Source organism: Saimiri boliviensis, chromosome 8, assembly GCF_048565385.1.
Source record: "Saimiri boliviensis isolate mSaiBol1 chromosome 8, mSaiBol1.pri, whole genome shotgun sequence".
In the NCBI taxonomy this organism is placed as follows: Eukaryota; Metazoa; Chordata; class Mammalia; order Primates; family Cebidae; genus Saimiri; species Saimiri boliviensis.
The window spans coordinates 113,664,539-113,690,688 of NC_133456.1; the positions used below are offsets into that span (position 1 = coordinate 113,664,539).

The 26,150-nt window shown below is 45.0% G+C and overlaps 1 protein-coding gene across 7 annotated transcripts in view; it reads left to right on the forward strand.

The window, feature by feature from the left end:
• The window catches only part of SFMBT2 (Scm like with four mbt domains 2), a 297,168-nt gene that overhangs the window by 50,031 nt on the left and 220,987 nt on the right, over positions 1-26,150 (forward strand). Inside the window, exon 1 of one of the 7 annotated variants that reach the window (XM_074405078.1) lies at positions 3,472-20,889. The exons of 5 other annotated variants lie outside the window; for them this stretch is intronic. The gene's annotated coding sequence lies outside the window, so the exon portion shown is untranslated. Of the gene's footprint in view, positions 1-3,471; positions 20,890-22,827; positions 24,120-26,150 lie in introns of those variants that run through there. One more of the 7 variants, XM_074405077.1, reaches the window with a different exon arrangement.

A 26,150-nucleotide genomic window follows, 5' to 3' on the forward strand; every position in this document is an offset into this window, starting at 1 on the left:
TCTGTGCGCTCCAGGTTGTCATTTTTGCTTCCCGGGTCCCCTTCGCCTCGGAAGAGCCGGGCCTTGCGGGAGTCTGTCCGGAGTTGCAAAGTGTCCTCCTCCCCAGGGCGCAGCCTGTCGCCTCCCGCTGCCCACCCTCCTTGTTTCTGCGCTCATTTTAGCCACGCAGCCGCCGCGGCTACCTACCCCGCGCTGCCGTGTCTCCTCCGCGCTGGGGTCTCCCATTTCTTTTGGTTTGGGTGGGAGAAAAAGATGGTGGGGACAGGGGATCGAAGACCGGCTAGGGGGTAACAACACATCGTGCAGACATTCGGAATCTCCCCCTTGGAAACATTTGCCCGAGCGACTGAAATGAAATGGACAGTAGTAGTTTCGGAGCGTGCTCCAGCGAGGATGGTCTTTTTGTTCATTTTTTTTCTATTTAAAGTAATATCCTGTCACTTGGGCCCTTTCCGGTTTTCTCCTCTTATACGACCCCTTTTCAAAATTACTCACTTGAGCTGGCTCTGGAGTTAATTTTTTAAATATGCGAGCGTGTGTATGTGCATGTGTGTGTGTTTTGCAGAAATCCGCCAAAATGCAACTGTAGGAACTGCTAGATGTATTTATTGATTTTGACTCGGGGAGGTGGGAGGGGGCTGGCCAGAGCTGCGGGATCCTGGGGGGTGGGAAGTGGCTGATTCTTGGTGGCCGGACGCACATCCAGAGCCCGATCCATACTCGTGTTTTCTTGGAAGCGCCACAACTGCGGGGAAGGAGTCTTTAGACACCGTGCCAGTTTCAATATGGCGGGCTAAGGTGGCTTTTAAAAACTGAAAATAAAGGTTTTGAGGTGGGAAAAAACCCAGCTGAAGTTTCCACCCCTTAGTTTCGACTCTCTTTGGCTACCCCAGGAAGCGCTTTAGCGAATTAAGTGGGAAAACAGAGAAGGAATGGGATGGCCTGTTTTTTTTTTCCATGGTTGGAGTCTGTGTGTCAAGTACATTGCTAGGGAGGAAAGGGATGGAGAGGTGCCGGACAAGGGCATCGAAACGCAACTGCCGTTCGTGCCTGTGGATTCATGTGCAGGCCTGTGTGTGCGCAGCTTTTTTTGAGGGTGTGTGTGTGGTTGTGTGTGTGTGTCAAAGACAACCAACCGCCCCGAATGTGTGTATGCGTCTTGGAACCAGACCCTGCCATGATTTGACGTGACAAACTGCGGACACGTGGTGCAAAATACAGGAGGGCAGAGGGGGTGATTTATTTTGGCTTTCTCGGAGACGAGCTAGCTCTCGCCTTGCGTGTGCTGGATCTTGCGCGTGTAGATCCCCAAGTAGGTGGGGCGAGAAGGTGCTTATTAAAAGGACTAACTGTCCCGGGTACTGGGTGCAGTCGGGCTGCAGAAGCCAGCGGGATTTCGTGTGTGCAGGGGGCGCGCTGCACTTCCTGGTGTGGTCCTGCTTCCTCCACGCGGCGCTGGGGTGGGAGATGGGGGACCAGGACCGAGACTTGGAGAAGACCTAAGTGGTGGTGGCGGTGGTGATGGTGGGGGTGGGGGTGGTGCAGAAGGGCGGGAGCGGCGGAACTCGGCAGACCCGCACGTACCTTGGAGGCGAGGGTTGCCCTCCTTACTTTTGGGTTTCCGCACTCTAGGGAATGTGGGGGATGGGGACAGCGTTTTGGGAAGAAATCGTCCCTTGCTATGCTTAGGAACCCTTTCGGTGCTTCGTGCTTCGGAGAGGAACGTCTTCTCATCGTGTCGGGCACGGAGGCTGGGTGGTCGCCTGGGGATGTGAGTGGGCGGCGAAGTGCGGGGTCGGGAGTTGGGGGGTAAGGTCGGCGTTGCAGGGAGGGGAGGATTTGGGAGTGGAGTTTGGAGACAAAATCAGGGTCAGGCAGAGGAGCGGGAGGGAAATCCAGCAAACGCGAGCTCCGGTGAGAGCCACCGGATTGCGGGAACACAGCTTAGCTGAGCTGGGAACAGGGGTTCCCGACAGGGGTCGCCCGTGGCCGTGACGCGGCTGCTTAACAGAGGTCCCGCGGTGGTGTCTGCCCCAGGGACCTCGGGGGCGGGGGCCGCACGGGGACCGCGCATGGTCCCTGGGGCTTGCAGGTGGGGGGGGGGGGACCTTCTCGGGGCCCCGAGAACCTGACTGCGCAGTGGCAAGTGCCTGGAGGCATTTTTAAATGACAGGGGTACAAAGACGTGGTGACCAGGTCTGTAGTTAGCGCAGCAACGTGGTTTGCAGGAGCTCAGAGCGAGGCTGGACGGGGTCACTCGGACGCCACGCTGTTGGTGGGTGGGGGCCGGGGGTCAGCGGCACTGGCTTGCAGATCCCCGGCTGGTTACCCCTCCCACCTGGCGGCTGGGCTGAGCAACGGCGACGGGCGACGTGCTGGCCAGGACGCGTCCCTGGCTCCTCCAGCCGGCGCTTGGGCGCGCCCTCCCGGTGCCAGCTTTCCCGTGGGCCACGCGAGGTGGGGAGCAGCTTAAAATGGCTCTGTGCTGGGAAGCTGCAGTTTCAGCCGCGAACCCCTCCCCTCGTCCTCCTGACGTCGCCGCTGACAAGCGCACAATTTACTCCAACGCCCCGAAACCCGCGATTTTGCACTCGGCCGTGCAGTGGAAGCGGATGTACAGTTGATTACAAAAAAGATTCCACAGGATTCTCGCAGGGCCCAAGTTTTTCCTTCTGGTGGGGAGGAGGGAGGAGCTGAGACGCGGCAGGAGCCCGGCCGACCCCTGCCCTGGCACCCAGGGGCTCCGGGTGCATCGGGGGTGGGGGACCTGGATGCTTGAAAAGCCCCAGGGAGTTCCGGGGACGGGGATGGGGACCCTGCGGGGCGATGGCCATGGACGCCGGTGCTTGGGCTTGATGGCGTTTGCGGTGTCCTAGAATCCTGGATGACGCCAGAAAGCCGGAAAGCCTGGGAGACCGTTCCCAAACTAATAAGAGACCAGTTCGCAGTTTCGCTTTCGGAATTTTCAGGATCTTTGGGCTTTTAGAGTTGGGTGGGATTCCGAGAAGGCAAGGTGACGCTCATGCCCCTGACGATCTATCGGGCGCCCGACTTCTTGCCCACTCCAGCGTTCCCCACTTTGCGTCCCTGGACCTCGCCGCCCGGAGCCGAGTTTGGGGTTCCGGGGCTCTGCGCGCCGCCCCCCCGACCGCGTCCTGAGGGCTCCCGAGGTGCAGCCGCGGTTGATCCGAGCCCATTGGTGGGAAACCGCTTTCACGAGGCCGACCCCTCTTGAATCTGGCAGCGTTGCCGCTGCCCTGCACTCTCCGTGCCCCCTCCACCCTTGCACTGTAGAGAAGGGAATTGGGAGACCCACTGGCGTGTCTACACCAAGGGAATGGACCCAGGTTCCACCGGGTCGGAGAAGAGGCGAAAGCAGGCTTAAATGTGGCCTTGTTTCCTGGGGAGGCTGTTGGGGGTGGGGAGGGAGTTGAGCAGTAACGGGTGGGGGAGGGGATAGGCCTTGTGGCTCAGAAGGAATTGTTCGCTAGGCCCTCCCTGGAGATAGGAGGTCTGCTACTTTTTCCCTACTAAGCATTAAATTTGCACACACTCTGCTTTCTCCCTTCCATAAATAAATATTGTCTCAGATCTTATCTTTGCTCTTGCTGGGACCAAGCCTGCAAGAGAGTAGGAGATACCCAGGCACCCTCCCCCCGCCCCGCCTCCCCTCCTGCCGACCCTCTAGGTCCCCACCAAAGAGTTTACTGCTTGTAGGACCCATTCCTGGGCCAGTGAAGAACACTCGCGGTGGCAGGGGGTCTTGCAGCCCCCATCCTGGAGAAGAGAGTGGTCACCCATTCTGTTTTGATGTGTGTTTCTCTGGAAGTGCCCGCGGAGGCCTGCTGAGGTGGGAACCGTTTCCCATTTCCCACTGGGATATTTCCATCCTGAACCTCAGGCAGCCCGTCCTGCTGGCAGACCCGTTTCAGTAATTATGGGAGTAATGCATCGCAGAGAATTTGTCCTCTTCCTGTGTTCTTGCAGACATTATAGACTAATTTTTTTTTTTAACGTTGCTAGTTATAAATAACTGGCTTCATGATTCTTGACTTAAAAAAGCCGGAAAAGGTTCCTGACTCTTCCCTGTTTTGTTTTCATCATGAAGCTTTCCTGCGAATGCTGGACATTTATCCATTTTTCCATTGTTGCACACTGTAGCTAAGGTGGCATTTTTTTTTTCCCCACCACTGCCCACAAAAAGACTCCCAAATTTGAGAAGAAATACTGAGTGAGGGAAGCGTTGCTCTGAGCAGTGAGAAAATGAGGTTCCATGTAACTAATACAGGATGCTTTTGGGATCTAAGAAGTCCATAAAGGAAATTCACCCTCTCCAGGCTCCATACTTATGCCTAAACGATTTTTTGTCAGATTATCAGTTGTCTTCCTCCTCCTCCTCCTCCTTCTTCTTCATAATTTGAACACAAATAGTTCACTGTGGGACTTGAAGGACCTACAGTTCTACAGTTCTAGTATACTATGTTTGGACATTTCTCTCCTTCTGTTTTCTTACTGTGAATTTTTGAGGTTCTTGGAACAGTGCAGTGGTCAGAAGGAATTTTTACCCTGCTCTAAAGTAAGAACTCATAAAGGTTTTTGTACCAAAATGACATTGGGATCTGTAATTCAGGATGCATTTTGCGGTTTTTCTAACCATTCTTCCATCGATGTTGCCTCAGCAGCAACTTATTGCCCCCATTCTACAAATAAAAAAAAAAGTAGGGAAATTATACTGTCACAACAAACCAGGAAGTCAATGTGTGTATTCAGTTTGGTGATCCAGGATCTGTCAACACTAGCTGGTAAGGAAGATTCCTGATGGCGAGGGGATGGGGATGGTTCTGTTCTGCTGTGGGATCTGAGACAAGTGTCATCTTTCTCAGCCTCAACCTCCTTATCTACAAAATAAAGGTGCTGGCCTGGAATTTCACTGAAAGATCTCTGTGCTTCTATCTGGGAGGAATACATCTGCAGTTCGGTACATCTATGCAGATAGTCCCAAGAGCTTCATCTTTCAGACTCATGTACCCCATGAGTGGTGAGGACAGTGGTAAAGGATGGTGAAGACATGACTGGCCTTAGGTGGCATCCATATGCAATCATGCTTGCGAAGCAGCAGATGAGCTGAGGTTCTCTGTTGCAGAGTAAAGTGCTGTTGTAAAGTGAGGTAAGCTCCACAGGGGGTCATGTTTTTATCTGTGCTCTGGAAAAGGGGAGGGACAGGGAGTATGGAGGCTTATACATATGTGGCCTTCCCACTTAACTCTATAAAGGTATGGGCTAGGTTAGAGCAGCTTGCCTTTGAATACAAGCCTTGAAGAAACACCTGACCTCATCTTGTTCTAATAATTTCCAGGACTCCAAGAAACTCTTCCAGATAGCACAGTGTACCCCCACGATTCCAGATGAAGGGTGCTAGGCCCCCATGGGTCCATGTTTATGATGTAGATGATGACTTCAGCCTTCTGGTAGCCAGCGAGTGAGTGAAAGTGTCCACTCTCAAGTTCAAGGTTTTCCATTCCTAGGCTTTTTGTTTGGCTGCTGGGCGGTACTTCCTCTCTTTGTTAGACTAAAAATTTCTGGGACAATTCCTAAGAAAAATTCTCCTCTTGTTCCTAAGAAAAAACAAGCATTGGCTGTGTTTAAGTCAAGTGTAAACAAGATGTTTACAAGACTGTGTTGTAAGGAAGGGAACATAGTCTGCTTAGAACTTTTAGTATAAGAAAGAATGTGTCACATGATTCGTGTAAGGTTTCCAAGTAAAGTCCTTCAGGATTGTTTTTGCATGATCAGTTCATCACTGTGCTGATGAAAAGATGCCACCTTAGCGCTGCCCATCTGGTTGGCCTGTAGTAAATTTTAAAAAGCCAAAGCAATAATACATCAACCATACACTGATGGTCAGCGTCCCTCATGTTATTGATGAGATGACACGTACAGGTTTCCATTCATGTGATGAGATAGATGTCGTTGACTTTGATTAAAGAAAGAATCCATTGTGCTTTTCTGTTTCATTCCTTTCTGGTTTTCTGAAAAAAAAAAAAAAAAAAAAAAAAAAAAAAAAAAAAAGACATATTTGATAGCTCCAGGGCTTGCTAAAGCATTTGGTGACTTCTGCAAAGTAGGACAAATAACGTTAGCAACTGTGATTAGACAGGAAGTATATGGAGGTGTGGGACACAGAGGAGAAGGGGCAGGTTTTCATCTTGTGACTTTTTCCCTGAAGTTTTATTGGCCAAGAAAAACATATCTTACAGATATTAAGATTTGTCTTCCCTGCTTTCTGCCAAGTTTGGCAAGCTGTTTTTTCCCCCTCCATTTCAATCAACACTAATATATGAATGGAGTTACTTTAAGGTATGATACAAGAGTTTGAAATTCCATCTGCAAGTTTCTACGAAGTCTGGTTTTAAATATAACTTAAATGAGCACTTATAAGGAATGGGACTTTTAGATTGTAGGTCTAGAGATTTAGCAATGAAAAGATTGTGAATTAATCTGCTGTGAAGTTACCTGTTTACTCCAAATATTCTTTATTTAAAAAATATTTATAGATTAAACAAAAACTTTTATGGATACATACTAATGGTATATATGTATAGGGTGCATGTGATATTTTGATACAAGCATACAGTGTGGAATGATCAAATCAGGGTCACTGTGATATCCATCACCTCAAGCATGTATCATTTCTTTGTGTTAGTAGCATTCCAATCCAGTCCTTCAAATACTTTTAAAAATGGCTCACCCCTGTAATTCCAGCACTTTGGGAGGCTGAGGCAGGTGGGTCACCTGAGGTTGTAAGTTCGAGACTAGCCTGACCAACATGGAGAAACCCTGTCTCTACTAAGAATACAAAATTAGCCAGGCATGGTGGCGCATGCCTGTAATCCCAGCTACTGGGGAGGCTGATGCAGGAGAATCTCTTGAACCCAGGAAGTGGAGGTTTCGGTGAGCCAAGATTGTGCCATTTCACTCCAGGCTGGACAACAACAGCAAAACTCTGTCTCAAAAAAAAAAAAAAAAAAAAAAAAAAAAAAAAAAATCTGCTTAGTTAAATATCTGCTATTGGCCAGTGACTCTCCTTATTGCTTTATATTTATATTTCGTCTATTTTAGGAGAGTTTTGTCATCCTCATCTTACAGAGGAGACAGGCTTTAGAGAGCTTGAGTTACTTGCCCAGAACGTCAGCCAGCAGGAGAGAGAGCTGGATTTGGAATTCTACTCTTACACATTGTCTTAAGCTTGTAACTGCTATCTCTTGATTGCTTACTACTGTGTGTGAGACATTTGCCTAGCACTTTATTTATTTATTTACTTTGAGACAGAACTTCCCTCTGTCACCCAGGCTGGAGTGCAGTGGTGTGATCTCTGCTTGTTGCAACCTCTGCCTCCAGGGTTCAAGTGATTTTCCTACCTCATCCTCCCAAGTAGCTGAGACTACAGGCACGTGCCACCACGCCTGGTTGACCTTATGGTTTTAGTGGAGATGAGGTTTCACCATGTTGGTCAGGCTGGTCTCGAACTCCTGACCTCAAGTGGTTGTCCCACCTCAGCCTCCCAAAGTGCTGCGATTGCAGGCGTAAGCCACCATTCCTGGTCTTGCCTAGCACTTTAAACCATTTGCTTATTTAATTTTTATAGGTGGGGGCTGTTGTATTTACTTTATTGATAAGGAAATGGGGTCTTTGGAGAGGTTATACAGGGTCATTCTAATAGGGTTTGTGTTTAGTAGTTAAGTTTGAAATGGAGTAAGACTAGATCATTTTTTTCTTTTTGGATTTAGTTCAGATGGTTGTGGGAGAGCAGAGCTTTTCAATGAAGCTTACATTACCGTTTTTAAATGTGTAAGTGCAGATGCTGAGTTAGAACAGAATGTTCTTTACTGTTGTACGAATAAGATTTGAAAAGTGGGCTGGGCGCGGTGGCTCAAGCCTGTAATCCCAGCACTTTGGGAGGCCAAGGCAGGTGGATCACGAGGTCGAGAGATCGAGACCATCCTGGTCAACATGGTGAAACCCCGTCTCTACTAAAAATACAAAAAACTAGCTGGGCATGGTGGCGCGTGCCTGTAATCCCAGCTACTCAGGAGGCTGAGGCAGGAGAATTGCCTGAACCCAGGAGGCGGAGGTTGCGGTGAGCCGAGATCGCGCCATTGCACTCCAGCCTGGGTAACGAGCGAAACTCCGTCTCAAAAAAAAAAAAAAAAAAAAGAAAGAAAAGTGTTGAATTCTGAAATTTCATCTTGATTAGAAAATAATTGGTTTTAATATAAATCAAATTTCTCCCCCTGAAGGTAGGTAAGGATATGTTTTAAATTAAAGTTGTTGGTAGAAATGAAAAAGGCACTATTGAAAGCTGGGGGAAGAGAGCTAGAATTTTCCCTTCTAAGCAGTGTTGGCCATTGATGAGGACAGTCTTTTAGAGTGAATTTCAGTTTTGGGTCTTTTGTGAGTCCCAGGTACACATGGTGTTGTCCCTCCTTGGTCTTGCCTGCTGGTGGTGTACTATCCCTGTCTTGGCACTGCTGGCCTGGGACCATGAAGGTGGAGAATCAATGGTCCTCGCTCTATATTGGTGGAAATTAACTGCATCTCTTTTAACGCACCAGGGAAAAAGTCCAATTTTGCCAAATCGAAGTGGCTGAATTTTCACAGTTGGCATTATTTTTAGGAAAAGTGTACTAAATATGGAATATTATAAATAAACCATAGTTTGATGCTTAGAGTGAACCAAGTCTTAGGAATTCAGAAACCCCATTTCTGGTTCAGGGCTTTTGGGGGTGACCCCAGCTAATGCCTTTCATCTTCACCCTCCTCTATATTTGATTTTTCCTGCGATGGATGACAGGATAGAATATTTGCAAGGCACAAATATAGTTTAAAAACCTGTTTTAAAGGTGAAAGACATGTTTAGTTAAGCTTTTGACTTTATGACAAATATACTATCTTTTTTTTAGAGAAAAAGCTCTCTGACCCTTTTACAAGGTACACACTTCACAATTGCAGAGGAAGCATTTGTGTGTGTAGTCATTTTTCTTTCATCCCATCTCCAGATTGGAAAGGACATTTCTTTCCAGGTGGGCTTGGTTTTTTTCTTTTTTACTGTTATATACTCAGTAGTGATCATCTTGCCTGTGTACTAAACAGAGCTACTCCCTGGCCTGGCAATGCAGGAGTTTTTTTCTGTCTTCTGGCTGCACTGTATCTGTCACTGGATATAAATGGTACCAATTGGTGTGTGGCTTAGGTTACAGTTCTTCAGTTAAAGACAGACATGCATAGGAGACCGTTGTAAATAGCCTGCAGTTGGTCTTCCGTAGGAATGAGATGCATGGCTTGTGTGGAACGCTGGAGAAATGTCCCATGGAAGGGCGTGCCGTGGAGATAGCCACAGAAAAAGTCAAGGGCATAGAATGAAAAGCACACTGCCAACATTTAGGTTGGATTATGGTGGTGTTTGCATTTGTACCTGCAGGAAGAGACGAAGTTCACCTTTCTAAGGACAGAGAAGTGGGAAAAGAGGAGGCTTTGGGAGGAGGTTTTGAGGAGGAAGATCAGGTTTGATCCTGAGCCCATCACTCCGTGCATGTCTGAACCAGAGGACGGAGGTCATGAATATGCATGAGGAAATCAGAGGGCAACCTTTACTTTACAGGCAGCCTCCTTCTTTTGTCAATTACTTTGATCGTTGGTTGTAACTCCCTAAGTTAAACTTTGTCTGCCTGGGGTGATGCTTTAATCCTAGTTGTTCTTTAGGAATCCGTATTATTATATTTATAAACAAACGGGAGGTGTAAGATCACTCCTCTGGCCCTGGCTGTGTGCTGGAAGCTGTGGGTTGAATCCTGGTGTGTCCTTTGGCCTGGGTTTATTTACTCAGAGAAAGTCAACATGAATGTCTTGGTTAGAGGTGACTCTTCCCTTCTTTCAGTCTACACATTCGGTCTTTCCTCATCTCACTTGCAACCTCAGCTTTAATTTCCCCATTGACACAATGAAAAGGAGGCTTTTGAAGTCTCAAGTGCGTAAAAAGGTGTGTGCTTCAGAGACTTACCACCCTGGCACTTTTTGGAGGGGATGCTTTTTGAGATGTTTGTTCTGTGGCAGTTGAGATCCTTGGGCCTTTCCAAGGAGAGGGCTTTTCTAACCGAGTGGAGGAGGCGGCAGAGGAGGCCCCAAGCCAGGCAAACTCTTCTGAGAAGCATTCTCACATCCCCGTGCTAATTAAAAAGCAAAAGAAGTTTGGCAGAACACAGCTGCCAGGGTTTCCTATTGAAACTGACAGGTTTCAAGAGCCTGGGAGGCCTGATGCCCTGGAGGAGCTAATTCCTGCCAAGCCTGTGCCCCCTGCCTTTAGGTGAGTAGATGCCAACCTCTGGATGCCATCAACTTCATAGACGCCGACAGCTGTGGAGCAACTTGGCGTTTTTCTCTTCTTGCCTTCTCCGTAATCCACTCTCCGTGGGACGATTATTGAAAGATAGCCAACCCAGGAATGAGAGATGCCATCGCAGCCCTCCCTGCTGCCACCTGGAGAAGGACATGGCCCTTGTACAATAACAGACGGTGTTTATGGCAAAGCTTGGGATTTGGTCCTTGTCATTCATTGCCTTCAAAATGAACTGAACTGTGCTGTGCTCTTCCCAGAGAGCTGTAAAGAGCAGGTCATTCTCTTTCCCTCTTCCTCCCTCTGCCACTGTAAACTTCAGTGGCCTTGTTCAAGTGATGAGATCAGGTCTTCGAATAGCCAGCTGGGCACTCAGGGCCACGTGTCAACTGGCCACTTCATATTTGTTGGGTTCTCCTGCCCATTTCCCAGTGCAGCCTCTGGGACCAGAGAGGCTGAGCTCATCCTGCCTCCCCGTTAGCCAGGGAGAACCTGCCATTCTTCTGGCTTGTTCAAACATCACAATTTCCTCCAGGCCCGGCTCAGGTTTACCTTTGTCATGAAAGCTTTTGTGATCTGGCTCAGACCATGTTGGCTGTTCCCTTTCAGTCTCTGTCCCATCCTAGTGGATGCTCTTATCTCCTCTTACTGCATCCTCTTGGTTTTAACAAGGAAGGAAAGTGGAAACCTACCTTCCCTGACATGCTTGGGTGGGAGATGAGGGTAAGGAAGCTTCTAGGATAGTCCCTTCCCTTTGCAACTGAGGACAGTGTTCCTTGGGGTAGTTAAAGGCCAGGAGCACATTCTGGTGCCTGATAAGATGTTGCTGTATGGACGCAGCTTTCTGCAGAGTCCTGCACATTTTCCGAGTTCTTTACTGACCTTAGGAAGTGAGGGTATTTTTATTTACTTTGCATAATGATTTTCAGGTAGACACTAGTAAACTTCCTTCATGCACTTAAATGATATAATTTATAAAATTTGGTGGATAGGTTAGGCACAGTCGTTCACACCTGTAATCCCAGCACTCTGGGAGGCCGAGGCAGACAGATCACTTGAGGTCGGGAGTTTGAGACCAGCCTGGCTAACATGGTGAAACCTCGTCTCTACTAAAAATACGAAAATTAGCTGGGTGTGGTGGTGGGCGCCTGTAATCCCAGCCACTCGGGAGGCTGAGGCAGGAGAATCGCTTGAACTCAGGGAGGGGGGAGTTGCAGTGAACCAAAATCGTACCACTGCACTCCAGCTTGGTGACAGAGCAAAACTCTGTCTCAAAAAAAAATTGCTGGATGGGATATATCTATGCACAGCAGTTGTAGGAATCTCCAGCTAGAATGCAGTGCTCCACAGGCGAGGGTTTCCCTCTGGCTGATACCTCCACAGTGTTGGAACTCTTCATCTCTTCATTATTGGTATTTTGGTTGACAGTGGGAGGATAACTTCTTGTGTTGTTTTGAACTTTGTGGCACCTCTCAAGCATTATTGCTGTGCATTTGTTTGGCTTGAAGTGATCAATTCATAAAAACCACCCAGAAAATTAGGCCCTAATTAGGCATTATCCATACGTCCCTGGCTTACAGAAACCTTCCTTGTAAGTTTCTTTACTTTTTGAGTTTTGGGACTCTTTGGATAACACATGATCTACTTAAAATGGTGAATATGCATTTGTATGTAATGCAACACACAAATCTATTGGGGAATAAAAGGTTTGCTTAACTTTGTTACAAACTTGGGAGGGGGATGCTCTAATTTATTCCTTTTAATATTTATAAGGGATAGGGAAATCCTGTATGTGGGGTTTGTCCAACAGGTTTGAACCCAGTGTGGCGACAGCTGTGCTGATTCTAAAACTCCTGCATTTTAAATAAAGCCCCATTTACACCATGTACCCACAAAAATTAAAAACAAAAAGGCCCTATAACCAAATTCAGTCTTCTGCTTAGCTAAGCATGGGGATTGCCTTTGTGGCTCGGGTGTGAATTTCTGGTACAAGAAATACCTTGATGCAAAGACTTGTTACATAGCAGTATTTAATTGGGTATTGCAAAAACTTCACCCTTCTTTATAGAAAATAAATAATTTGTCAATAGAGAGTAAATAAACGTACTTTCAAGATGGTGCACTTAGAATTTTTTTTCCTCCTGGGCAACTCACATGGCAACCTCTTGTTTTTGTCACTTTGCACGTGCCTGTTTTTGAACAACCAATTCGTTCACCTTCTGCTCTTGGGCAATATATGCTATTTGATTGGGAGGTTAAGAGGTGACAGTGAAAACCACAAATTAGAAGACATAGAATGTTACTGTGTGAATAGGAGGTATTTACTCCTTGAGTGCCTGTTATCCCCAGCAGATCTTATTTCCTAGTATTGAGGCATGAATCTGATTTAAAAAATTAGCATTTCTTGTGCCAGGGTAGCAATTTGTGTCAGATTTCAATCTATTTTGAGTGAAAAACCAATGTGAGCCTCGTTGAAAAATGGTGAGTAAACTGCTGTCCTAATCAAGGTAAATCAAGCTCTGAGCATATGGTGGATGGCAAGATGAACCTACTGCCCGAACAATCAGCTTGTCTCACTTGATGATGGGATGAGGCAGGGCTTGTCTCTTCTTAGAAAGGCTGTGTGCTGGCTGGTGAGGGTGGGGAAGAGATGTACTTAGTCAGGTATTATTAGCAGAGTGACCCGGGTGACAGGGCGCATACAACTAGAAGAAAGCTTGTGTTGATAATAGCGCTGGGCACTTAGCATCGCTTTTCATCTTCAAAGCCGTTTACAGATGTGGTTCTTTCTGGTACTGCTGCGATTCTGTTGTTTGTGTGCTGCTGCTTAGGAACATGGAAGCTGTGATTTTCAGATGCCAAGATTCGTCCCAAAATTTGGTGGTACCTCCTTTCAGACTCCTTTGAGACTTTTTCCATTTTGATTGAAATGTCTTGAAAGGTCTCAGCGTAGATGCCCGTGCTTATTTTGAAATTCCTGGGGTGTGAAATGAGACAGCTTTTTCTGTGATTTAGACATGCTAGATTTTCAAGGGTGGCTATGGCGTGTCGGGAATTTCGCAAGCTTTTCGCTTAGACCTTCACATTTTATTCTCGATAGGGAGAATATTATCTTTTCTGAGTCATTTAAAAACAAACAAACAACTACAAGCTCTTTCCCTTTGCTGGGTGGCCAGCCTGCAATTGAGTATGTTATTATTTAGCACAAATGCGACTTTCTTGGATGACTTGAAGGCAGATGAGTTTGGAAGGTCTGAGTCATTGGTGGCTTTCACTGTAGTGAGTCCTTCCTAAGCAGAGAGGTTTGGGAGCCTGCCTTGATGGATAGAGATGAGAATGATTTCTAATGCTTACGTAACTTCGTTATTGCGGTTTAAAGTTTCACTTTTTCACTTGAGTTTGGACAGCTCCAGTTGCACGATGATAGTTTTTACATTTCTTGTGTCTAATAAGACAAAAGCAAGGTGGAAATGCTATGTTAGAGTTAGCGTAAGGGAAGAAGAGAATTTATTGACTGTTAAAAGTGGAAATCTGAAATTGGAATGGGACTCATCTTTATTACTTGGAATTTAAGAGGGAGATCTTTTTTCTAGCCAAGTTTGCTTAATATCGGGAAAGAAATTAATTCATTCTTTGATTGTGTCTGTTTGGCATGCCAGATTCTAAATCAGTGATGGTAGGTGGGAAACGGTAAACATTAAGGTACTGGAAAATGAGGAATTCTTTTCTGTGTAATTGGACTAACTAAGAGAAAAAACTTAAACTCACTATTGGGGTTTCCTCTCTGGATGACCTGGCAGATCTCTGTACATTGATTTCCCTAGTTAACAGCCTCCACCATGTACTCAGAGAGACCAGTCAGCCCTGTTTTTTTGTTTTGTTTTGCTTGAGACAGAATCTTGCTCTATTGCTCAGGCTGCAGTGCAGTGGCACAATCTCGTATCTCGGCTCACTGCAACCTCCGTCTCCCAGGTTCAAGCAATTCTCCTGCCTCAGCCTCCCGAGTAGCTGGAATTATAGGCACCCACCACCACGCCTGGCTAATATTTGTACTTTTAGTAGATACAGGGTTTAGTCATGTTGTCCAGGCTGGTCTCGAACACCTGACTTCAGCTGATCCATCTGCCTTGGCCTCCCAAAGTGCTGGGATTACACGTGTGAGCCACTACACCTTGCCCAGTCAGCCTTTTAACTCCATACACACTACAACATCAGGAAACATCTAAGAATTTCTAGACTTCTGAGGGATGCAGTAACATACAAGTAGACACCAAAACTGAGAGAAAAATAACTTCTATGAAGGAGAGAAGAAAATCTAAAAAAAATTCATAGCCCCAGGGATATAATAGAAAATTTTGCATCTACATAACAAGAACAGGATAGGGTGAAAACAGAGACTATTATGAACATTAAAAAAAAAAAGAGCTTTTAGAAATTAAAATGTAACGTGGGGAGGTGAGAGAAGGGCAGGAGATGACTGGGTTTGTTATTTGTGGGGATGGATATCTATGCTCAGGCCTTATAGACAGTATCTGGCTTTCCAAATTATATGTAGATGTAACTCTGATATAAAAAATCATCTCATTAGGCATGCTGGCTCACGCCTGTAATCCTAGCACTTTGAGAGGCCGAGGTGGGAGGATTGCTTGAGCCTACGAGTTTGAGACTAGCCTGGGCAACACGGTGAAACCCTGTCTCTACTAAAAATACAGAAATTAGCTGATCGTCACAATGTGGCATGTGCCTGTAATCCCAGCTACTTGGGAGTCAGAGTTGGGAGGATCACTTGAACCCAGGAGGCAGAGGAAGTGAGCCGAGATCGAACCACTGTATTCCAGCCTGGGCAACAGAGCGAGATCCTTCCTCAAATTAAAAAAAAAAAAAAAGTCACAATACTTCTAGGATATAGTTGTTAGGATTTGGGATTGGCTGTGTGTCAGCGACCCAAAGTTAGAGTGGCATCAACAGAAGAGCGGCTTACTTTCCTCTGATGTGGTAGCCTGAAGCTGGCAGAGCAGACTTGTCGTCTCAGAACCAAGCTCCCTGTATCTTTTGCTTCACTGTTCATGTGACAGTCAACTGGGTGATCCCAGGTCTAGGGGTCGGAGGGCAAAGGCATATACCCCTTCCACCCTGTAGCTGAGCACGTGAATCCTCCACAACTCCCATTAGCAGAACTTAGTGATTTGAATTCATTTAACTTTTCTTATTGAATGAAAGTTTGGTGAACTGAAACATAGCCCTGTATGTGTAAGAATATAATATATGAGGCTGAGCACGGTGGCTCACACCTGTAATCCTAGCACTTTGAGAGCCTGAGGTGGGTGGATCACCTGAGGGTCAGGAGTTTGAGACCAACCTGACCAACAAGGTAAAACCCATTTCTACTAAAAATACAAAAATTAGCCAGGCATGGTGGCATGCACCTGTAACTAGCTACTCGGAAGGCAGAGGCTGAAGAATCGCTTAAACCCTGGAGGCTGAGGTTGAGTGAGCTGAGACTGTGCCACTCCAGCCTGGGCAACAGAGTGAGACTCTGTCTAAAAAATAAATAAATAAATAAATAATATATAATAAAGACAGGATATAAACATCTAATAGGATAGAAACGGATTATTAATTGTGAAGAGGATGAGCTGAGAGGTGCAAATGACAAAATATTTGAGCGTAAATTCCCCGTATGTTAAAAGAGTGAATGTAAGACTTGAAATCCCAAAGAAATTAGACTTCAGGTATCTTAGAGTAGGGGAAGACCTTTTACAAGTTTTAGAAGAAATAAGCAGATCGATAGGATCTGACTAAGTTGAAAAAGAAAACATTCTTTCTTGTCAAAAGTAACCATGGAAAGAAAAGCTGAGAAAAATATTTGCAATAGTTGTGTGAGATAAAATAATCTAGATCTCTTAAAAATTCATCACAGATACCAACAAAGTTTAAATATGGGAAGGAAGTGAAAGAGGTATCAACATGCAAATTGCAAATTACAGTGGTAGGATACTCTGTGTGTGTGTGTGTGTGTGTGTGTATATATATATATATATACATATATATATATATATATTTTTTTTTTCTTTGAGATGGAAGCTTTTTTTTTCTTTGAGATGGAGTCTTGCTCTTCGTTCAGGCTGGAGTGTAGCGGCACAATTCTCAGCTCACTGCATCCTCCACCTCCCAGGTTCAAGCGATTCTCCTGCCTCAGCCTCCTGAGTAGCTGGGACTATAGATGTGTGCCACCACATTTAGCTAATTTTTGCATTTTTAGTAGAGACGATTTCACCATGTTGCCCAGATTAGTCTCAAATTCCTGAGCTCAAGTGATCTGCCTGCCTCGGCCTCCCAAAGTGCTAGGATTACAGGCGTGAGCCACCTCGCCCAGCCAGGATATTATTTTTTGAATGTCAAATGGAAAAAAGGTATAATGGATTTAGACCTTTTCTCCCACCCTGCTAGTGAACAAGCCTAGCAGACTAGAGAGAGCATATTTTCAGGGATGTCATGAGCCTCAACTATGTCCCCATATTTTTGATCCTATAATTTAACTTCTGAGATTCTACATTAAGGAGACATCAGAGACGTAGGATTTCTGACTGAGAATCGTGACTAGAATGCTACTGATCATGGTGAAAAAAATAAGAATATAAACAACTTTAGCAGCTGGCAGCCGATGCATGGTCAATAAATGACCTTATTCATGTTATAATAAAAATTATACAACCATTTCAAGTCATGTTTTCAAAGAATCGTAATGACATGGGAAATGCCCTCTGTGTAATGCAAAATGAAAAATAGATTAGAATTCCTAATTCTAGATGAACTGAAAAAAAAAATCCACAGAGAAACTGTCAGGAAGAGATACTGTAGAAACATGGAACTGATTATCACTGGGTGTTAGCATTACAAGTGATTTTAATTTATTTATTTATAATTTTACTTTTCAAGATTTCTACAAAGAGTATGTCTATCTCTTATAGGAGGGAAAACTAAACGTTGAGAAAGTCAGAGTGGGACACGTCATTTGCCAAAGTGAATCAATTTCGCAGCCACCTGGGTGGACGCAAGGGAAGTCTCCAAATGACACTGCCATTGCCTTCTGGAGTCATGGGAGCTTTCACTGTGCTACCCTTTCTTGTTGGTTTTTGTATTGTCACTCTTGAGTTCTATTTATTTATTTATTTATTTTTTGAGTCAGAGTCTCACTCTGTTACCCAGGCTGGAGTGTGGTGACACGATCTTGGCTCACTGCAACCTCCACCTCCCAGGTTCAAGTGATTCTCCTGCCTCAGCCTCCTGGGTAGCTGGGACTACAGACATGTACCATGATGATGCCCTGCTAATTTGTGCATTTTTAGTGGAGGTGGCGTTTCACCATCTCCACTAAAAATATGTTGGCCAGGCTGGTCTTGAACTTCTGACCTCAAGCGATCTATCTGCTTTGGTCTCCCAAAGTGCTGGGATTATAGGTGTGAGCCATGGCGCCCGGTCTTGAATTCTATTTAAAATGATTGATTTGGTGCATTTAAATTTTACAGTCTCAGATTACTGTTCTGTAGTGTCTGGTTAGAGGCAAATGGATAATGAGGCGTTGTAAGACTTGAGCAAACTTTACCCCTTTAATAAGTGTCCTCTAAGCCACTGACACTTCTTTGATTTATTAATAGTTATATTCATGGACTTTTGTTTTTCTTTACGGAAAAACTTGGTACATGACTACATTTTTGAGGTGGAATGATTTTCTCGAATTTATAAATGAATGAGAAAAAAAGGAAATAGTCTTTGTATGCCACACATTACCAGTTTTTTAGGTGTTTCTCCGTTGACATGTTCCATTGCTGTAAAAATGCAGCCTATTTAATAAAAACCTATGCTGTGTTAGGAAATTTGCTGTGAATCATTTGCGGAATATTAGGGGGAAACTGTTAAGTCTCCTTTTGAAGTTTCTTAGATTTAAAAATTCATGAGTTTTAACTAGTTTGACATTATTACATTGAAACTTTTGAGAGAGCCGAGAATTGATGGTTTAGGGCGTGCTCCAAGCTCTCAAATACAGCTCACCAGTGCAGCCTTTTCGCTTGGCTCTCCGCCTCCTATCCACGTGTGCCTAGTTCAATTCAAGTTCATGAAAATTAAAATTAAGGTCCTCAACAGTACTATACATATTTCCAGTCTACAGTAGCCATGTGTGGCTAGTGATTACTGTACTGGAACAAGCAGTTATAGATCAGGCAGTGCTGGTCTAGATATATTCAACATTGATAACGAGCCCCCAGTTATTTTTGGCTAGTTGAAGAGTAATATCTACTGAGTGGTGTTCCTCATTCATGTTCTTCTTAGTGAGGCTTTGCTTACCCTGTACTAACATTACTCTGTTCTTTGAATAGACCTCAAATGAAAGAAGGAAAGAGAGAGTTGAGAGGGGAAGATGCCTATCGTGTTAAATTTGGTTCAGATATAAACAGATTATCTGACTGTAGAAAATGTACAGTGAATCGTAAAAACAGCTGGATTAATAAAAGGGCTATTTATTGCACCTCATCAAGGCTTCTGATTGAACTGATGAGAAATTCGGGGAACACAGAGGTTAAGTAATTTGCTTATTTGACACAGCGACATAGTGGCCTTGTTACGCTCTTACTCTGCAGGTTCTCTGTTCTTTTCACTAGGCCAAGGCAACTCTTGTAAGAAGTTCCGGTACTAGAATTCTGTTGTGCAATAGCTTTACAGACAAAAGGAGCCAATTATAGTAGAATTAACTTAGCACAAAACCACAAAGTGTATTGTATAAAACAGGAAGTTACCTTTTATAGGCCCAGTCTTCTGAAACTTTTTTATATTGTCTTTGGAAAAAAAAATTGCTTTAGTTAATAGACACTTTAACCTTGTTCTTGAAATTACAAACATTTTTAAGAAACAGAAGGAAGTATGCTTTCTTTTAATAATAGTCTTTTTGGAGAGGGTTAGGGTATTGTAGTTAGAAAAGGGCTTTGCTTTTTTAAAAATATCCTGTTTCTATTTTGCAAAGCTTATGGGAGGATCAGTTGTTATCACCAAGATTAGCCCCTCTACCCCACTAAAAAAATCCCTTTGAAAGTCAATAGAAATTTCTGTGAAGTGGGTTATTATTCTCATATTTAATAGATTTCCCCAAGAATTATCTGTTTCCACAGACACTGCATAGGTTGCATGAATTGCTGTGGAAAGCAAAGTAATTTATTCTAGGAAGCATGACTGCACATTGTGAAAAAACTGCATTTTGTTAGCATAATTTCTACAACGCTCTGTTGGTAGGGCCTCTCAAATACTTCTTGGACCTGTTCCTTTCATTTCTTCTCCACTGTTTTAGTTCAGACCGTCGCCTGCACTTCTGTGGTTTTAGTCTGTTTCCATTCATCCGTCTTCCACACGGCTCCCTGAGTGATTCTTCTGAAACAAACCCAATCATGTCACTTCCTGGAACGATGCTCTGCCGTGTCCACTGTGTCTGCAGAGCAACGTGCAGGGCTTGGGTGGTGCTGTGGCTAACTCGGCCAGCCTCGCTGTTCTCACCCCAGGTCTTTGTTCAAATATCACTTCCTGAGGTCTTGCCTGACTGTCATCTCAATAATTATCATCCTTTTGGCCGGGCGTGGTGGTTCATGCCTGTAATCTCAGCACTTTGGGAGCCCGAAGCAGATCACTTGAGGCCATGAGTTCAAGACCAACCTGGCCAACATGGTGAAACCTCATCTCTACTAAAAATTTTAAAAAATAAAAAAATTAGCTGGGTATGGTTGCAGGCACCTGTAATCCCAGCTACTTGGGAGGCTGAGGCAGGAAAATCACTGGAACCTGGGAGGCAGAGGTTGTGGTGAGCTGAGATCGTGCCATTGCACTCCAGCTTGGGCAACAAGAGTGAAACTTAGTCTCCAAATAATAATAAGAAGAATAATCATCATCATCCTTCTTTGTTTGTCTGATCTTTTCTGCTGTGTTTTTCCCTGTAGTAGTTACCACCACTTAACAGGCTATATTATCTACTAATTAAAAAAAAAATCCATTAGCTCTTTCCCCTAATTGGGATGAGATCTCTGCCAGCGCAGGAATTTTGTTTTGTTTTGTTGCAGATGCCTTCTTGTGCCTGAAACAGTGCCTGACATGGAATGGGGGATCAGTACATATTTGGGGATGCATGGGCGTGATACTGCTTATCCCACAGTCCTGTCTCCCGCCCTTTCCCTTGAGGCATCTTGACTTTTCCCAAGGGTCTACCATGCTGTTTGCTGTGGGTACCTCCATGTTTAAAACCGTTTCTACCTTCTTGAGTCTCTGAAGCCTGTGCTCCTATTTGCTCCTTTGGTTTCCTCTTTTTTTTTCTTAATTTTTTTCTTTTTGAAACAGAGTCTTGCTCTGTCGCCCAGGCTGGAGTGCAATGGCAATGGGAGCTATCTCAACTTACTGCAACCTCCACCTCCTGGGTTCAAGCCATTCTCCTGCCTCAGCCTCCCGAGTAGCTGGGATTAAAGGTACATGCGACCATATCTAGCTAATTTTCTTTTCTTTTTTTTTTTTTTTGTATTTTTAGTAGAGGTTTTGCCATGTTGGCCAGGCTGGTCTCAAACCCCTGGTCTCAAGTGATCTGCCCACCTTGGCCTCCCAAAGTGCTGAGATTACAGGCATGAGCCACTGCACCCAGCCTCTTCGTTCTCCTCTTATCCTCAGCTTCTCCGGGCAGTTCTGCTTGAGCCTCTCTCCTAATTTTCTGTTCCACTTTGAGGCACCCCGGCCCACCCAAGCTCGCCTTCTTATCCTTCTTGATATTTGCCTTTTGTCCTTCCTGGGATTCCAGGTGCATTCTCGGTGGACCTGGTGGTGGCTGGGTGTGCGGTGTGATGGACAGGCTTGTTTTCAGGAGTCACTTGTCCTTGCTGGCAGCCGTTGGTATTTATATGTCTGTCCCCAATGGCCCAGGTAGTGTCTGGTATAAATACACCAGATGTTCCTTTAAGACATACCCAAGAAAATTGCACAGTATCAGCACTTGTTTAAAATTATATGTGTCTTAGAATTTGCTAAGAAAAGTTTCTTATAAGCTCTTGAGGGCAGCTTTTCAGGAGGAATTAATTTGGAAAAAATGATCCATGCCTAAGAGTGCTGATTGCTCCATGGGCAGATGACTCTGAGTGGGGTTCCCGCCACCCCTTAGTTAAGCATTATTTCTTTTCATTGCCTCTTCCCCGTAATAAGTGCTCAGTTATTAAAAATCGATGATTTAAAGTATCTGTTCATATCCTTTGCCCATTTTTGAATGGGCTTGTTTGTTTTTTTCTTGTAGATCTGTTTTAGTTCATTGTAGATTCTAGATATCAGCCCCTTGTCAGATGGGTAGACTGCAAAAATTTTTTCCCATTCTGTTGGTTGCCGATTCACTCTACTGACTGTTTCTTTTGCTGTGCAGAAGTTGTGGAGTTTGATTAGGACCCATTTGTCTATTTTGGCTTTTGTTGCCATTGCTTTTGGCGTTTTGGTCATGAAGTCCTTGCCTACGCCTATGTCCTGAATGGTTTTGCCTAGATTTTCTTCTAGGGTTTTTATGGTGTTAGGTCTGATGTTTAAGTCTTTAATCCATCTGGAGTTAATTTTGGTGTAAGGTGTCAGGAAGGGGTCCTGTTTCTGCTTTCTGCACATGGCTAGCCAGTTTTCTCAACACCATTTATTAAACAGGGAATCCTTTCCCCATTGCTTGTTTTTGTCAGGTTTGTCGAAGATCAGATGGTTGTGCCAGGAGGCCAACAAACGTATGAAAAAATGCTCATCATCACTGGTCATTAGAGAAATGCAAATCAAAACCACATTGAGATACCATCTCACACCAGTTAGAATGGCGATCATTAAAAAATCTGGAAACAACAGATGCTGGAGAGGATGTGGAGAAATAGGAACACTTTTACACTGCTGGTGGGAATGTAAATTATTTCAACCATTGTGGAAGACAGTGTGGCGAGTCCTCAAGGACCTAGAAATAGAAATTCCATTTGACCCAGCAATCCCATTACTGGGTATATATCCAAAGGATTATAAATCATTCTACTATAAGGACACATGCACACGAATGTTCATAGCAGCACTGTTTACAATAGCAAAGACCTGGAACCAACCCAAATGCCCAACGATGATAGACTGGATAGGGAAAATGTGGTACATATACACCATGGAATATTACGCAGCCATCAAAAACGATGAGTTCACGTCCTTTGTAGGGACATGGATGAACCTGGAAACCATCATTCTCAGCAAACTGACACAAGAGCAGAAAATCAAACACCGCATATTCTCACTCATAGGCGGGTGTTGAACAATGAGAACACAGGGACACAGGGAGGGGAGCACTACACACTGGGGTCCATTGGGGGGAAATGGGGGAGGGACGGGGGGTGGGGAGGTGGGAAGAGATAGCATGGGTAGAAATGACAGATACAGGCAAGGGGACGGAAGACAGAAAACCACATTGCCATATGTGTACCTATGCAACAATCTTGCATGTTCTTCACATGTACCCCCAAACCTAAAATGCAATTAAAAAATAATTTTAAAAAAATCGATGATTTAAGAAAAAATATAGAAGTCATAACTGCACTGTGGGAAATGTGGATAATGGGGAAAGGGAACTGTAATTGACTGGTTAGGACATGGGTTCTGGAGCCAGTCATGTGGGTTCAAATACCAGCTCCACCCCTAGCAGCTGTGTGATGCTGGGCAAGTGACTTCATCTCTCAGGTTGCTTCTCTGTAAGATGGGAACGGTAATAGCACCTACATCCTAGAGTTCTTACGAGGATTAAATAAGTGCATGTTTGTTAAGTACTCAGTAATCACCGTAAGTGTGGGTAAAATAAAAGAAGCATAAATGCATGCGTACCATGATACCACTTCCTTTTCTTCCATTTGGGGGAACAGAAGTTCCTCCTCCTACCGACAGTTTTAGGTTCCTGACTGCTGAGAAGTTCATTTTAAGTCCAAATGACCTGACGGATGACCAGTGGGTGCACATATACAGATTTTTTTTTTCTCTCTCTTCTAGGTTGGAGTGTAATGGTGCCATCTCAGCTTACTGCAACCTCCACCTCCCAGGTTCAAGCAATTTTCGTGCCTCAACCTCCCGAATAGCTGGGATTACAGGCATGTGCCACCATGCCTGGCTAATTTTTGTATTTTTGTAGAGACAGGGTTTCACCATATTGGCCAGGCTGGTCTTGAATACCTGACTTCAGGTGATCTGCCCATCTTGGCCTTCTAATGTGCTGGGATTGTGAGCCACCATGCCTGGCCCACATACACAGAATTTTTTTTTTTTTTTTTTAAGGCAGAGTCACGCTCTGTCACCCAGGCTAGAGTGCAGTAGCATAATCTCAGCTCACCACAACCTCTACCTCCTGGGTTCAAGCGATTCTCCTGCCTCAGCCTCCTGAGTAGCTGGGATTACAGGTACGCACCATCACACCCGGCTAACTTTTGTATTTTTAGTGGAGATGTGGTTCCACCATGTTGGTCAGGCTGATCTTGAACTCCTGACTTCATGATTCACCTGCCTCAACCTCTCAAAGTGCTGGGATTACAGGCGTGAGCCATCGCACTTGGCCCAGAATTTTAATTTTTTCCCCACCGTAAGCCTGTGTCTCTTCTCACTAGGACACTGCTATTGCTTTTGCACTTACTGGACAAGATGGAGTTAATTGTGTCCTTTAAACATCTCAAAAGTAAGCACATATCCACAGAATGCACATGTACACACAGCACTGGGAAGCCATTCATGAGCGTGAGCTGGAACCTGGAACCTGAGAGGGCCAGGCTGAAATGTGGATCATGAAACACTGCTTGCTCTTTATTATTTTTTCCTGGACCATGGTTTTGCTGTTATCTGTGAAAGTTTGAAATCTGAGAGTTTGTAAGGAGAGGGGCTTTCGTGCTGGAACTGCTGGCAGCCGTGGCTCGTTTGGACATGCTCCGTGTGCCCTTCGCGTGTTTGCACTCCTGTGCTCATAGTGCTGAGCTGCTTTTCATGGAGCTGTGTGTTTTGTTACGATCGTCGTTTTTGGGGCTCCGTAATATGCCTTCGAGGCCCCTTTCTCCTGGATACATTCCAGGATTGTCTTCTCCCTTTTTCTTCCCTGGTTTACTTTTGTTTTAGTTCCTACCTTTTCCTTTCCATTGAGTACCCTTCTCCCCTCCATATTCCCAGTATTTTCCCCCGAGGGAGCAGTGGAGGGAGAGCTTTCCACAGTGGGCCGCCGCCCTCTCCTCCTCTCCAAGCCCATACCACCTATGGCTTGTGGAGTCGGTGGACGTTGTGTCCCAGACTCAGTGACCAAGTGACCCTGTAATCTCACAACCGCACTTCCTTACATGGGGCAGGGTGAAGGGTAGAGGGTGCGTATCTTACCCTCCGTAATATGCCAGGTGCCCTGTAAACATTCTCGGGGGCTGCTTGTGCATTTGGTAGGATGGATGCACTTGCTTACCAACAAGTAGTTTGTTTACAGAGTGCCTCAGCGCTTGCTCCCTGCATGCCAGGGCCAATCCAGGTGAACTGGGGGGTCCTGCTACCCACTGTAAGCTCCAGGCGTAGCACAGAAGACCATAGAGTGCCCCTGGCAGTCAGCCTTTCCTCTGCTGTGTGCAGCCCATGGGAGAAAAATCTCTGGAACCTTCTGAGACGAGGTGCGGGCACATGAGTTCGGTGTTAGGTGATGTTTAGTTCTGCACCTGCTAATGCAGTACGTTGGTTCATTGTTGAGAAAGAGGTGGTTCCTATGCCCAAATTTTTGTGTCCCTGTCGTCCTAGGAATCTGGAAGGCTTGCTCTTAGGAGAATGCAGTTCCATCCATCGTTTGGTGGGTTATTTTAGCAAACTGATATCCACAGGGTGAAATGTAGCCAGCCTTCATAGTAAATTGCTCAGTTTGCCAGTGTCCTCTATTAACAAAAAAATCTTAGAACCCCTCTAGCTATGAAAAGATTCCTTCATTTGGTGTTATTTCCAGCTAAGCTTTCAGAAACTAAGCTCATTACATTGCAGATGATTCACTGGGGATATAAGATAACTTCATTTTTTTTTTAATTAAAAAAACCTTTGTTTTCATTGTTAAAAACTATTAAGGATGTCACTATTTTAAAAATTTCATTTTCATTATGAATAAAGCATACCCAGTTGGTATGTTGGTTCAGGTCATTGCTGTATATAATATATTTTCTTACACTACTTGCCTTAGATTCATGCATCTAGGAGGCCGTGGTTAAGATTGTGCTCACTTGCTTCCTCTGTGGTGCCCCGCATGGTGCCACAGTGAGCACGTCATGCCCACAGGTCTTTAGGAGAGGTTTGCTTTTTTTTTTTCTGTGATTTTTTTTTTTTTTTTTTTTTTTAATACGGAATTTCACTCTTGTTGCCCAGGCTGGAGTGCAATGTCATGATCTTGGCTCATCACAACCTCCACCTCCTAGGTTCAAGCGATTCTCCTGCCTTAGCCTCCCAAGTAGCTGGGATTACGGGCGTGTGCCACCATGCCTGGCTAATTTTATATTTTTAGTAGGGATTGGATTTCTGCATATTGGCCAGGTTGGTCTTGAACTCTCAACCTCAGGTGATCTGCCCGCCTCTGCTTCCCAAAGTGCTGGGATTACAGGCATCAGCCACTGTGCCCAGCCTTTCTGTGATTCTAAAACAAGCTGAAGAAACTGTTTTGGACCCAGTACACTGCATTTTACCCAGACCGCTCACATTTTAAATC